We start from the raw sequence: 13,289 nt of genomic DNA, 5'->3' as shown, positions 1-13,289 counted from the left end.
GTAATTGCTTCATGTTCTGCCCACACACCAGTCATGTTGTAATAAATATTAATAATAATCCTTGCACTTGATACCGCGCTTTATCATGTCACTGAGACATCTCAAAGGGCTTCACAGGCTGCAAAGTGTGGTGACTCTGAAGTGCAGCGACTGTATGTTTTGTGGGCGAAACGGGGCAGCCAATTTGTGCACAGCAGCGTCCCGAAAACAGCCGTGGAGTGAGTGAACAATTTTATCTGGGGGATTGTAGACAAGGGAACCGGAGGAGAGAAATTCCCTTTTTGAATAGTATTGAGCCCCCATCTGTGCCTACTCAGATGGATGTCAAAGCTGCGGGATCTTTAACATCAGGGCTCAGATGGGAGCCGGGTTTGACATCTCATCTGAAAGACGGCACCTCCAACAATGCGGCGAGACTGTGAGCTCAAAGTCCCCGACGTGGGGCAAAGGTTTTCTGACTAAGAGGCAAGAGCGCTACGGACACATAAATACAAGTTATTGTGTATTTTTCAAAATCCTGTCAATCACGAGAGACTTGCCCAGTGTTATCATCAAAATAATAATGATCCTTGCATTTGCGTTTTGAATTCATTCTAATTATTTGCATTGCTCGCTTAGATTGACAAAGCAGATGTCTTAGTTTCTGTCAATTGGGTCTGGCTTTCAGGAATCTCTGGCAACGGAGATATTCTGCCTTTGCCGTGCTGCATGGATCCCGTCCAGGTAAACAACTCACCTCTCAACACACCTGCACCTTCCCCTAAATTGGGGGATGTGCAGACAAGCAGTGACCTGTTCGCTGCTTTTGTGCAGTCAATGGATCGGGACAGCTGTGGTTTGCGTGTGACTGCTACCGGCACCTGCGCAAACCATTAATGGGTGGTAGCTTTTGGAATATTTGTACTTGTTGTTCTTTGGGTGGGGTTCCTGGCAGGGAGAGGAATTTTAGGCTTTTTTCCCCTTTGTATCTGATACCAGTGCTCAGCGCTCCCAGCCTAGGTTTCCCAGCTCAGGTCTAAGGCAAGATGTGGCAGGACTGCAAGGAACTCCCTTCAAATAAAACTCTTGTCTGTTCCTGCTCAGGCACCTCCGTTTGTCTGTGTGTGTGTGTGGTTTTATCTGTCTGAATGTTTGTGCCTGTATGCGTGTGTGCTGTGTGTGTCTGTCTGTATTGGTCTGAATGTGACTGTCTGTGTGCCTGTGCGTGTGTCTGTGTGCTTTTGTGTGTCTGCGAGGGTGTGTGATGTACGCGTGTGTATGTATTTGCATTTGCATGCCTCTTTGTTTGCTTGTGTGCACATTCGATGGGCTTGTGTGTCGGTGCATATCTCCATCGGTGCTTTGTGGATTGTTTGTGTTTTGAATGTGCTACCTACCCTCGTGAACAAAGTGTGAGAACAAGTGAGATGTGAGCAATACCAGTGATGTTGTGTTGTCTGCAATGTGAGGACATGCTTCATTTTGCATGTTCTGGCATAAGTATTGGCCCTTGGTTGCGTAATAATAATTATCGCATTTAATGCAGCAGTGTCTGATCAAAATGCCTCAAAGTGCTTCACAGAGTTTACTGTAAAGTGTAGTGGCTCTTGTATTTTGGAGACAAATGCAGCCAATTTGCACCCATCCACGTCCCGCAAACAGCCATGAACTAAGTGACCAATTTTATCTGGGAGAGTGTTGATCAGGACACCGATCAGAAAGAGAATCTCCCTTCCAATAGCCCCATAGGATGTTTAACGTCTACCTGAACAGAGGCATGTGGGAAGTTTGGTTTAACATCACATCTGAAGAATGGCACCTCTGACAATGCAGTGCTTCCCCCAGCGCTGCGCTGGAATGCCAGCCTAGACTGAGAGTTCAAAAGTCCTCGATCTAATAATAATAATAATGATCCTTGCATTTGATATAGCGCTTTTCACGTCGGGAGGACGTCCCAAAGCGCTTAATCTGGGGCTTGAACGCATGACTTTCTGATTCAGAGACGAGAGCACGAGTGACTGAGCTCGGCTGACGCACACAGTTTAAAACAAGGTAAAGAATAATAATCATAATAACCCTTGCATTTGAGATAGCCCCTTATCACATCTTCGAGACGTCTCAAAGCGCTTCACAGAATACACTGTAAAGTGAATTGACTGTATATTTTGTGGGCGAAAGAATGTGTCTGTGGTGTGTGAAACCCGGGGTTTAGTTACAAGCCAAAGGGCTAGGAGGCTCGCGAAGCTTGATGTGCAAGTTAAGTGGATGTTACAAAACCAGCGTCAGTATGTGTGAATCGCATGTACATACATGTGGAGACGCAGTATGGGTCACGTGTGCATGCACGTGGGAACGAATGACAATGCAGGGGGGGGGGGGTAAACGTAGGCGCTGTTTATTTGCACGCACGAAGGTAGAACTCTTCTTGACCTGCTTGTAGCTCACTCCGTAACCTGAAGAAACTCACCCACCTCGCTCCAAGCCTCTCACTCCTCCCCACCCCAACCCGCCTGAGACGTTATTAGAATTGAATTGTTTACATGCGAGTGGTAGAACTGATGTCTGTGGTGTTTACGGTGTTTCGACAAAAACAACAAAATTATAGTTGTACCTCGCCTTTCACGTCAGGAGGACATCCCAAGGCGCTGAACAGTCAGGGTTTTGGACCAGAACTGGGGGGTCAGGATCGGGGAGGGCAAGGGGGGAAGGAGGGTGATCGAAGGCACGGTCGAAGAGGAGGGTCTTGAGATGGGTCTTGAAGAAGGCAAAGGAGGCGGTGAGGTGGAGGGACTGTGGGATGGAGTTCCAGAGGGTGGGGGCAGAGTGGCAGAAGGCCCACCCGCCAATGGTGCGGCGGGTGAGGTGGGGGATGTGAAGCAGGCGGAGCCCGCTGAGTGGAGGGAGCGAGCAGGTTGGTAGAGGGTTAGGAGCTCACAGAGGTAGGGAGAGCAAGGCCATGGAGGGCTTTGAAGGTGAGGACCAGGATCTTGAACTGTATCCTCTGTTTGATGGGAAGCCAGTGGAGCCGGGCGAGGATGGGGGTGATAGGGTCACGGAGCCTGATGTGGGAGAGGACACGGGCTGCAGTGTTCTGGATGATCTGCAGCCTATGGAGGGAGGAATTGGGAGGCCAAAAAGCAGGGAGTTTGCATAGTCAAGCCTGGATTTCATGAATACGTGTATGAGGGTCTTGGCAGCCTGTGGTGGGAGGTAGTTGCTGAGTCATAAGACCATAAGACGTAGGAGCAAGAGTAGGCCATTCGGCCCCTCGAGCCTGCCCCGCCATTTAATAAGATCATAGCTGATCTTCTAACCTTATTCCATTTACCCGCCCAATCCCCGTATCCCTTAATCCCTTTATCCTTCAGAAATCCATCAACCTCAGTCTTGAATATGTTCAAGGCCTGAGCATCCATAGCCTTTTGGGGTAGAGAATTCCACAAATTCACTGCCCTCTGAGTGAAGAAATGTTTCCCCAACTCAGTTCGGAAAGGCTGACCCTTAATCTTGAGACTACGGCCCCTAGTTTTAGATTCTTCAACCAGGGGAAACAGTCTCACGGCATCTCCTGTCAAGACCCTTAAGAATCCTATAGGTTTCTATAAGATCACCTCTAATTCTTCTATATTCTGGAGATTATAGGCCTAGTTTGCTCAAACTATCCTCACAGGTCAACCCCCTCATCCCAGGAACCAACCCAGTGAATCTACGCTGCACCCCCTCTAAGGCGAGTATGTCCTTTCTTAAACAAGGAGACCAAAACTGTGCCCAATATTCTAGCTGCGGTCTCACCAAGGCCTTATACAACTGCAGTAAGACTTCCCTACTCTTGTACTCTAACCCTTTTGCAATGAACCCCAACATGGCATTAGCCTTCCTAGTTGCATGGTGTACCTGCATACTAACTTTTTGTGACTGGTGTACAAGGACACCCATATCCCTCTGAACACTAACACTGCCTGGTCTCTCCCCTCTAGAAAATAATCCGCTTTTCTATTTTTACTACCAAGGTGAATAACTTCACACTTCCCCACGTTATATTCCATCTGCCACCTTCTTGCTCACTCACCTCGTCTGTCTATTTCCCTTTGCATTCTTCTTGTGCCATCCTCACAGCTTACTCTCCTACCTAGCTTTGTATCATCCGCAAATTTAGACATTTTAAGTTCTATTTCCTCATCTAAATCATTGATATAGACGGTAATAATTGAGGCCCAAGCACTGATCCTTGTGGCACTCCGCTAGTCACATCCTGCTAATCTGAGAAGGACCCGTTTATTCCCTACTCTCTGTTTTCTTCCTGTTAGCCACTCTCCAATCCATGCTAATGTATTACCTTTAATTCCATAGGCTGTAATCTTATGCAACAGTCTTTTGTGTGGCACCTTGTCGAATGCCATCTGGAAATCCAAATACACCACATCTACTGGTTTCCCCCCTGTCTAACCTGCTCGTTACATCCTCAAAAAAACTCTAAAAGATTTGTTAAACATGATTTCCCTTTTGTAAAGCCATAATCATCTGCCTAATCATGTTATGATTTTCTAAGTACCCCACAACGATGTCCCTAATTAAGGACTTTAGAGTTTTCCCGACCACCGATGTCAGACTAACTGGTCTATAGTTCCCCATTTTTTGTCTCCCACCCTTCTAAATAGCTGTGTTACATTTGCAACCTTCCAATCAATGGGAACCATTCCAGAATCCAAGGAGTTTTGGAAGATCAAAAACAAAACATCCACTATCTCTGCAGCCGCCCCTTTTAAAACCCATCAGGTCCAGGGGATTTATCAGTTTTTAATCCTATCAATTTCTCTAGTACTATTGCTTTACTGATGTTTATTTCTTTAAGTTCCTCATTAACATTAGTCTCCAGGTTCCCCTCTATTTTCGGTAAGTTTTCAGTGTCCTCTAACGTGAAGACAAAAGCAAAATATTTGTTTAATGACTCTGCCATTTCTTTATTCCCCGTTATAATTTCTCTTGTCTCTGCCTGCAATGGACCCACATTCACTTTTGATAGCGTCCTCTTTATGTACTTGTAAAAACTCTTACAGTCTGACTTTATTTTCCTGGCTAGTTTACCCTCATATTCCCTCTTAATCAGTTTCTTGGTTTTCCTTTGCTGATCTCTAAAGCCCTCCCAATCCTCAGGTTTACTGCTCTTTTTGATAGTATTATAGGCCTCATCTAATTGTAACTTCTCCCTAACTTCTCTAGTTAGCTAAGGCTGAGCCACTTTTCCCGTTGTATTTTTATTTTTCAAGGGAATATGTGATCGCTGGGAATTATGTATTATATCTTTAAACGTTTGCCATTGCTGGTCTACCGTCATTTTTTTAAATCTAATTTCCCAGTATATTTTAGCCACATCTTCTCTCATACCTGCAAAGTTGGCTTTATTTAAATTTAAGACCCTTGTTTCGGATTCAACTATATCACTCTCTAACTTAATGTTAAATTCCATCATGTTATGGTCACTCTGCCCTCGAGGAGCCTTAACTTCCAGATTGCTGATTAGCCCTATTTCGTTAAACAAAACAAGATCTAGGATAGCCTGTTCCCTGGTTGGTTCCTCAGCATATTATTCTGGAAAACTATCTCTAATGTATTCTATAAACTCATCCTCTAATTTACCTTTGCCAATTTTGTTTTCCCAGTCTACATGAAGATTGAAATCACCCACTATTAGTGTATTCCCCTTGCTACACGCTCCTCCAATTTCCTGATTAATATCCTGCCCAATACTGTAACTGCTGTTTGGGGGTCTATAAACTACTCCCACTAGTGTTTTCTGCCCCTTGTTGTTTCTTACCTCCTCTCATACTGATTCTACATCCTGATTTTCTGATTTAAAATCCTTCCTCTTACTGTTTAGCCGTGTAATGTTGCGGAGGTGGGCGAAGGCAGAGCGGGTCATGGCACGGAAAATGCGTGGAGAGGATAGTTGAGGGTCAAACAAGACGCCAAGGTTGCGGACTGGCTCAGCGAGGTGGAGTGTGCATCCTTGGGTGACGGTGCTGTCGGCGCCTGAGGTGTGGAGGCGCTGATAGGAGCCGAACAGGAGAGCCTCGGTCTTGGTGACGTTCAACTGTAGAAAATTAGCTCTCATCCAGGACTTGATGTCTAACAGACATTCGTTCAGGTCAGCAGTGATCCTGGAGTCCAGGGTGGAGGCAGAGAGGTACAGTTGTGTGTCATCCACATACATGTGGAAGTTGATCCCATGTCTGCAGATGTGTCACCAAGAGGGAGCATATAGATATTAAAGAGGAGGGGACCAGGGACAGAGCCCTGAGGAATACTGCACGAGACAGTGCGGCGACTAGAGGAGAAGCTGTTTGTGCAGATGAAGTGGATACGGTGTGATAGGTACGACTTGAACCAGTCAAGGACAGAAACACGAAGGTTGAGGTGAGAGGAGAGATGATGGAGGAGAATAGAGTGGTCAACGATGGCAGCAGAGAGGTCAGGGAGGACGAGGAGGCAGAGGGAACCCTTGTCGCAGATGGACACTTTGACCAAAGCTGTTTCTGTGCTGTGGGCCCCTTCGAGCCCCGTTGCCGGGCTCCCAGCGTAGTGCTGAGATGTTCCTTAAACGAGTCCCAGTGACCCAACTTCCCTGCCTGTTCCCGGCTGTTAACTGCTTCCTGGTGGGTGTCCTGAATTGACCCCCCTCACACTCCGAGCTTGAGCCGGCTTGTCAGCGCAGGGTGGGGAGGAGGACAGAGAGGCATTGACGGAGGGGAAAGGATTACGAGAGAAAGAGCTACTGTGGGTTTGCCACTGTCCTGCCAGCCGCCGAAACAGGTTACCCCACAGCTGTTACTCAGTGAGTGTGTGTGTATGGGATGGCTTTTGGGGGGGGGTGGGGGGGGGGAAGGAGGGGAACTTCACCGTAAAGAGGGAGACGACACAAACTACAAAATGCAGTTTAAAGCTTTTATTGAAGCAAAGCTTGAAAAGTCTTCAAGTTTTTGGTCTTAAGTTAGTCGAATTACATTTGCTTTTAAAGTACTTTTTATTCGCACTGACTAACATTCTGTTGCTTGTTGCTATTAATTCTCGTCTCCACTCTTTCTCCCCCTCTCTGTTGCCTCAAACTCTCCCCTTGCTCTCCTTTCTCACGGTCTCTCCCCGCCCTCTCATTTGCCCCCCTCACTCTTTCTCTCCCCTCTTTCCTCTCTCCCCCACTCTCATCTCTCTCGTTGTCTCTCTCATTCTGTCCCATCTCCCACGCTCTCTTTCTCCCCGCTCGCTCTCCCTCTCTCCCCTGTCTCTCGTTCTCTCTCTCCTCGCTCCCTTTTTCCCCCCCCACTCTCTGACTCGCTTCTCTCTCCCTCGTTGTTTCTCTCAGCCCGCTCTCTCTCTCTTCCCTCTCCCTCTCTCTCTCTACCCTTACTCCCCCTCTCACTTTCTCTACCTAAACCCTCTCTTGTTCTTGCTCTCTCGCAATCCCTCCCTTTCTTCCTCCCTCTCTCTCTCTCTGCATCTCGCTCCCTCCCTCTTTCACCTACTTGTATCAGCTTGCAGGCTGCGATGGAAATTCCTGTTTTACTTCAAACACTGAATGGGAGTGAATTGCCCCGGAGCCCGGTGTACACCTCGGATTAAAACAAACAGCCTGTGCGATGAGTTAGAGCCCAACCCACAACACGCAAGCGTTCAGACACGCTGACATCTTCAGCTCCGCAGTTGGTGTTCAAAGAAGGATGACAGGGATGAAGCAGATAGAGAGATTCCTGAAGAAGCAGACGTCCACTCTGACCAGGAGCCGAGTGGATAAAGATGCCTTTCTCCCGGGGACCTTGAAGCGACGACCGAGCGCGTCGAACATACTTCCTTTCTACAAAGAGCCGCCGTCAGGGAACGACAGCCCGAGGGACGAGGTGAGCCCCGAGATTGGCTGTCTGGATGGCAAGTGGCTGGACACAGAGGAGGACTTGACCAGCCCCTCCCTCTCCTCGGGGGAGATCAGCCCCAGTGGGTCAGGGCTGGGCAGCAGACTGTGGTACCTCTCGGATACGCCAGAGAACATTGTGAAGTATTTGCTGGAGGGTTTGGTGGAGACTTCGAACCAGGCAGAGACAGGTAACAGGAGCAGCAACTCTTTAACGGGGCGAACTGCGGAATGTCTGAGCCATCCTCGCACATCGTACGCGACAGCGCACACCACACCACACACACACACCAGCCCTTGTACTGCACACCACACCACACACAACACCACTCACATACCATACACACCACACGAGACCTCAGCCCTCACACCGCACACCACACACACCACACCACACACAACACCACACACATACCATACACACCACACGAGACCTCAGCCCTCACACCGCACACCACATACACCACACCACACACACTACACCACACACACCACACCACACACACCACACACCAGCCCCCACACCACACACACCACACACACCACACACCAGCCCCCACACCACACACACCACACCACACACACCACACACCAGCCCCCACACCACACACACCACACCACACACACCACACACCAGCCCCACACCACACACACCACACCACACACACCACACACCAGCCCCCACACCACACACACCACACCACACACCAGCCCCCACACCACACACACCACACCACACACACCACACACCAGCCCCCACACCACACTACACACCAGCCCCCACACCACACTACACACCAGCCCCCACACCACACACACCACACACCGGCCCCCACACCACACACACCACACACCAGCCCTCACACCACACTACACACCAGCCCCCACACCACACACACCACACACCGGCCCCCACACCACACACACCACACACCAGCCCCCACACCACACACACCACACCACACACCACACCACACACACCATACACACCGGCCCTCACACCACACACACCACACCACACACCAGCCCTCACACCACACACACCACACCACACACCAGCCCCCACACCACACACACCACACCACACACCAGCCCCCACACCACACACCAGCCCCACACCACACACACCACACCACACCACACCACACCACACACACCACACACCGGCCCCCACACCACACACCACACACACCACACACCAGCCCCCACACCACACACACCACACCACACACACCACACCACACCACACCACACACCGGCCCCCACACCACACACCGGCCCCCACACCACACACCACACACACCACACACCAGCCCCCACACCACACACACCACACCACACACACCACACCACACACACCACACCACACACACCACACACCGGCCCCCACACCACACACCGGCCCCCACACCACACACACCACACACCAGCCCCCACACCACACACCAGCCCTCACACACCACACACCAGCCCCCACACCACACACACCAACCCCCACACCACACACACACCACACACACCAGACACACCACACACCAGCCCCACACCACACACACCACACACCAGCCCCCACACCACACACACCACACACCAGCCCCCACACCACACACACCAACCCCCACACCACACACACCAACCCCCACACCACACACACCACACACCAGACACACCACACACCAGATCCCACACCACACACCACACACACCAACCCCCACACCACACACACCAACCCCCACACCACACACACCACACACCAGACACACCACACACCAGATCCCACACCACACACACCACACACCAGCCCCCACACCACACACACCACACCACACACCGGCCCTCACACCACACACCGGCCCTCACACCACACACACCACACACCAGCCCCCACACCACACACACCACACCACACACCGGCCCTCACACCACACACCGGCCCTCACACCACACACACCACACACCAGCCCCCACACCACACACCAGCCCCCACACCACACACCGGCCCTCACGCCACACACCGGCCCTCACACCACACACCGGCCCTCACACCACACACACCACACACCAGCCCCCACACCACACACCAGCCCCCACACCACACACACCACACACCAGCCCCCACACCACACACCAGCCCCCACGCCACACACCGGCCCTCACGCCACACACCGGCTCTCACACCACACACCGGCCCTCACACCACACACTGGCCATCACAAAACAACAACAACTTCAACAACAACAACTTGGATTTATATAGCGCCCTCCACGCTGGGCGGCGTCTCCGAGCTTCACAGTAATGGATTCCGGGGCCGAGCCCAGGGGGGGAGGGGGAGGAAGGTGACCAAAGGTGCGGTCGAAAAGAAAGTTCTTCAGTCGAGACCTGAAAATAGGAAGAGACGGAGCGAGGCGAAGGGAGTGATGTAGGGAGTTGCACGGCCATGGTGGCTGAAGGCACGGCCGCCGATGGTGGAGCGGAGGACGGGGGCGACAAGGAGGAGGCCAGACCCGGTGGAATGAAGGCAATGGGCACTGTTGTGAGGAGAGAGGAGGTCAGAGAGGTCGGGGGGTGCAGAGGAGTGGAGGGATTTGAAGACAAGGGTGAGGATCTTGAAGTCGATCCTCTCTGGGACAGGAGCCGGTGCAGTCTGGGGAGGGCCGGGGGGGGGATCGGGGAGCGCAGTTTGGTGCGGGTGAGAATGCGGGCGGCAGAGTTTTGTATAATCTGGATTTTATGGATGGTACTGGAGGGGAGGACAGCGAGGAGGGCGTTAGAATACACCACACATTATACCACACCACACCACACACCACACACCGGCCCCCACACCACACACCACACACCGGCCCCCACACCACACACCACACACCGGCCCCCACACCACACACCGGCCCCCACACCACACACACCGGCCCCCACACCACACACCGGCCCCCACACCACACACCGGCCTCCACACCACACACCGGCCCCCACACCAGCCCCCACACCACACACCGGCCCCCACACCACACACCGGCCCCAACACCACACACCGGCCCCCACACCACACACCGGCCCCCACACCACACACCGGCCCCCACACCACACACCGGCCCCCACACCACACACCGGCCCTCACACCACACACCGGCCCTCACACACCGGCCCCCACACCACACACCGGCCCCCACACCACACACCCCAACCCCACACCACACACCCCAACCCCACACCACACACCGGCCCCCACACCACACACCGGCCCCCACACCACACACCGGCCCCCACACCACACACCAGCCCTCACACCGCACACCGGCCCCCACACCACACACCGGCCCCCACACCACACACCGGCCCCCACACCACACACCAGCCCTCACACCAGCCCCCACACCACACACCGGCCACCACACCAGCCCCCACACCGGCCCCCACACCACACCAGCCCCCACACCGGCCCCCACATCACACACCGGCCCCCACACCACACACCAGCCCCCACACCACACACCGGCCCCCACACCACACACCAGCCCTCACACCAGCCCCCACACCACACCACACACCGGCCCCCACACCACACCAGCCCCCACACCGGCCCCACACCACACACCGGCCCCCACACCACACCAGCCCCCACACCAGCCCCCACACCACACACCGGCCCCCACGCCACACACCGGCCCCCACGCCACACACCAGCCCCCACACCACACACCAGCCCCCACACCACACACCAGCCCCCACACCACACACCGGCCCCCACACCGGCCCCCACACCACACACCGGCCCCCACACCGGCCCCCACACCGGCTCCCACGCCACACACCGGCCCCCACGCCACACACCGGCCCCCACGCCACACACCGGCCCCCACGCCACACACCGGCCCCCACGCCACACACCGGCCCCCACGCCACACACCGGCCCCACGCCACACACCGGCCCCCACGCCACTCACCGGCCCCCACGCCACTCACCGGCCCCCACGCCACACACCGGCCCCCACGCCACACACCGGCCCCACGCCACACACCGGCCCCACGCCACACACCGGCCCCCACGCCACACACCGGCCCCCACGCCACACACCGGCCCCCACTCCACACACCGGCCCTCACACCACACACCGGCCCTCGCACCACACACCACACCTTGCTGCTCTCCTGCCGTGAGAAGCTTCCAATGGGGCTTCTGCGGGAATGGAGATTTAGCGGTCGAGCAGACGAGGAAACCTCCCAGTGAAGGGATTGCTCAGTTTGACTTAATTTAATTGTTGATTTGACATATTCACATCCTGAGGGTTCTGCTATCTTACTATCTGTAGCTGCGGAGCATTCCGGCCAAGATTAACATCGGAATCAGGGGTTCCCTTCTGCCATCGACCCAAAGATAGCCACGGAGAAGTCACTAGTCTCGCTCTTATTATCTCTGATCGGTCAGTGACGTTGATCCTGTTGCACGTGTCTAGCGATGGCTGAGGTCTGTGTGATGAGCAGAGTAATATTGCCCGTGTTGGGAGCTGCAGCAATAAAAGCCACGAGTTGTGCCGTTGCCCAGAGTGGCTGCGGGGCTCTCAGGGTGACTTTAACCTTGGTTTTTTTAACCGTAGAACTTACACTTATACCGTACTGCTCTTTTGACACTGGGGAGGATACCTCAAAGAGCTTGACCCTGGGGGTGGGAAGCTGCACTCAGAGCTGGAAATGGGCTTCAGATTATTGTTATTTATTTTGAAGGGATTATTACCCCCTGAAAAGCGATCTGCCAATCGACAAACAAACCGGGCTCCTACTTATTAATAATAATAATAATCCTTGTATTTGATATAGTGCTTTTTCACGTCTTCTCGACGTCTCAAAGCGCTTCACAGGATATACTGTGAAGTGAATTCACTGTATATTTGTGGGTGAAACGCGGATTGCGCACTGTTTGTCCCACAAACAGTCATGGATTGAAGTGACCGATTTGTTATTTTTTTTCTTGAGGGATTACTGTTAGGTGTGTGGAGTAAGGAAACTTGCCCATGGTTTTGCCCTGCCGGGTTTGAACCCAGGTCTCCCCACTTGCGAGGCGAGTGCTCTAACCACTCTAACTAACAGGACTCCACGCTAGTTAAACTGCTTGGTAAACAGAGGCCTGTGGACTAATTAAACTTGCCCAAAGTTTCGCTCTGCACTAACCACTCAGCTGCAGGACTCTGTGATATAAAAATGTTGCTCCATTGCCTACTTCTGTAAATCTGCTGGATTAGCCACGGTCTTGTGAGGGTCTCTTTACAACACCCAGTGCCAGATCTCTCAGCAACGAGAAGGGGGCTAACCCCCCCCCCCCCCCCACACCCCCCGCCTTGCTCTGGAGATCCACTACCAGGGAGAAACATGGAGCTCAGCTCATCCAAATCAAAAGAGAGGACACCTTCCTGT

The sequence above is a fragment of the Callorhinchus milii genome, unplaced genomic scaffold (assembly GCF_018977255.1).
Source record: "Callorhinchus milii isolate IMCB2004 unplaced genomic scaffold, IMCB_Cmil_1.0 Scaffold23, whole genome shotgun sequence".
Lineage (NCBI taxonomy): Eukaryota > Metazoa > Chordata > Chondrichthyes > Chimaeriformes > Callorhinchidae > Callorhinchus > Callorhinchus milii.
Note: the sequence above shows the minus strand (reverse complement) of the source record.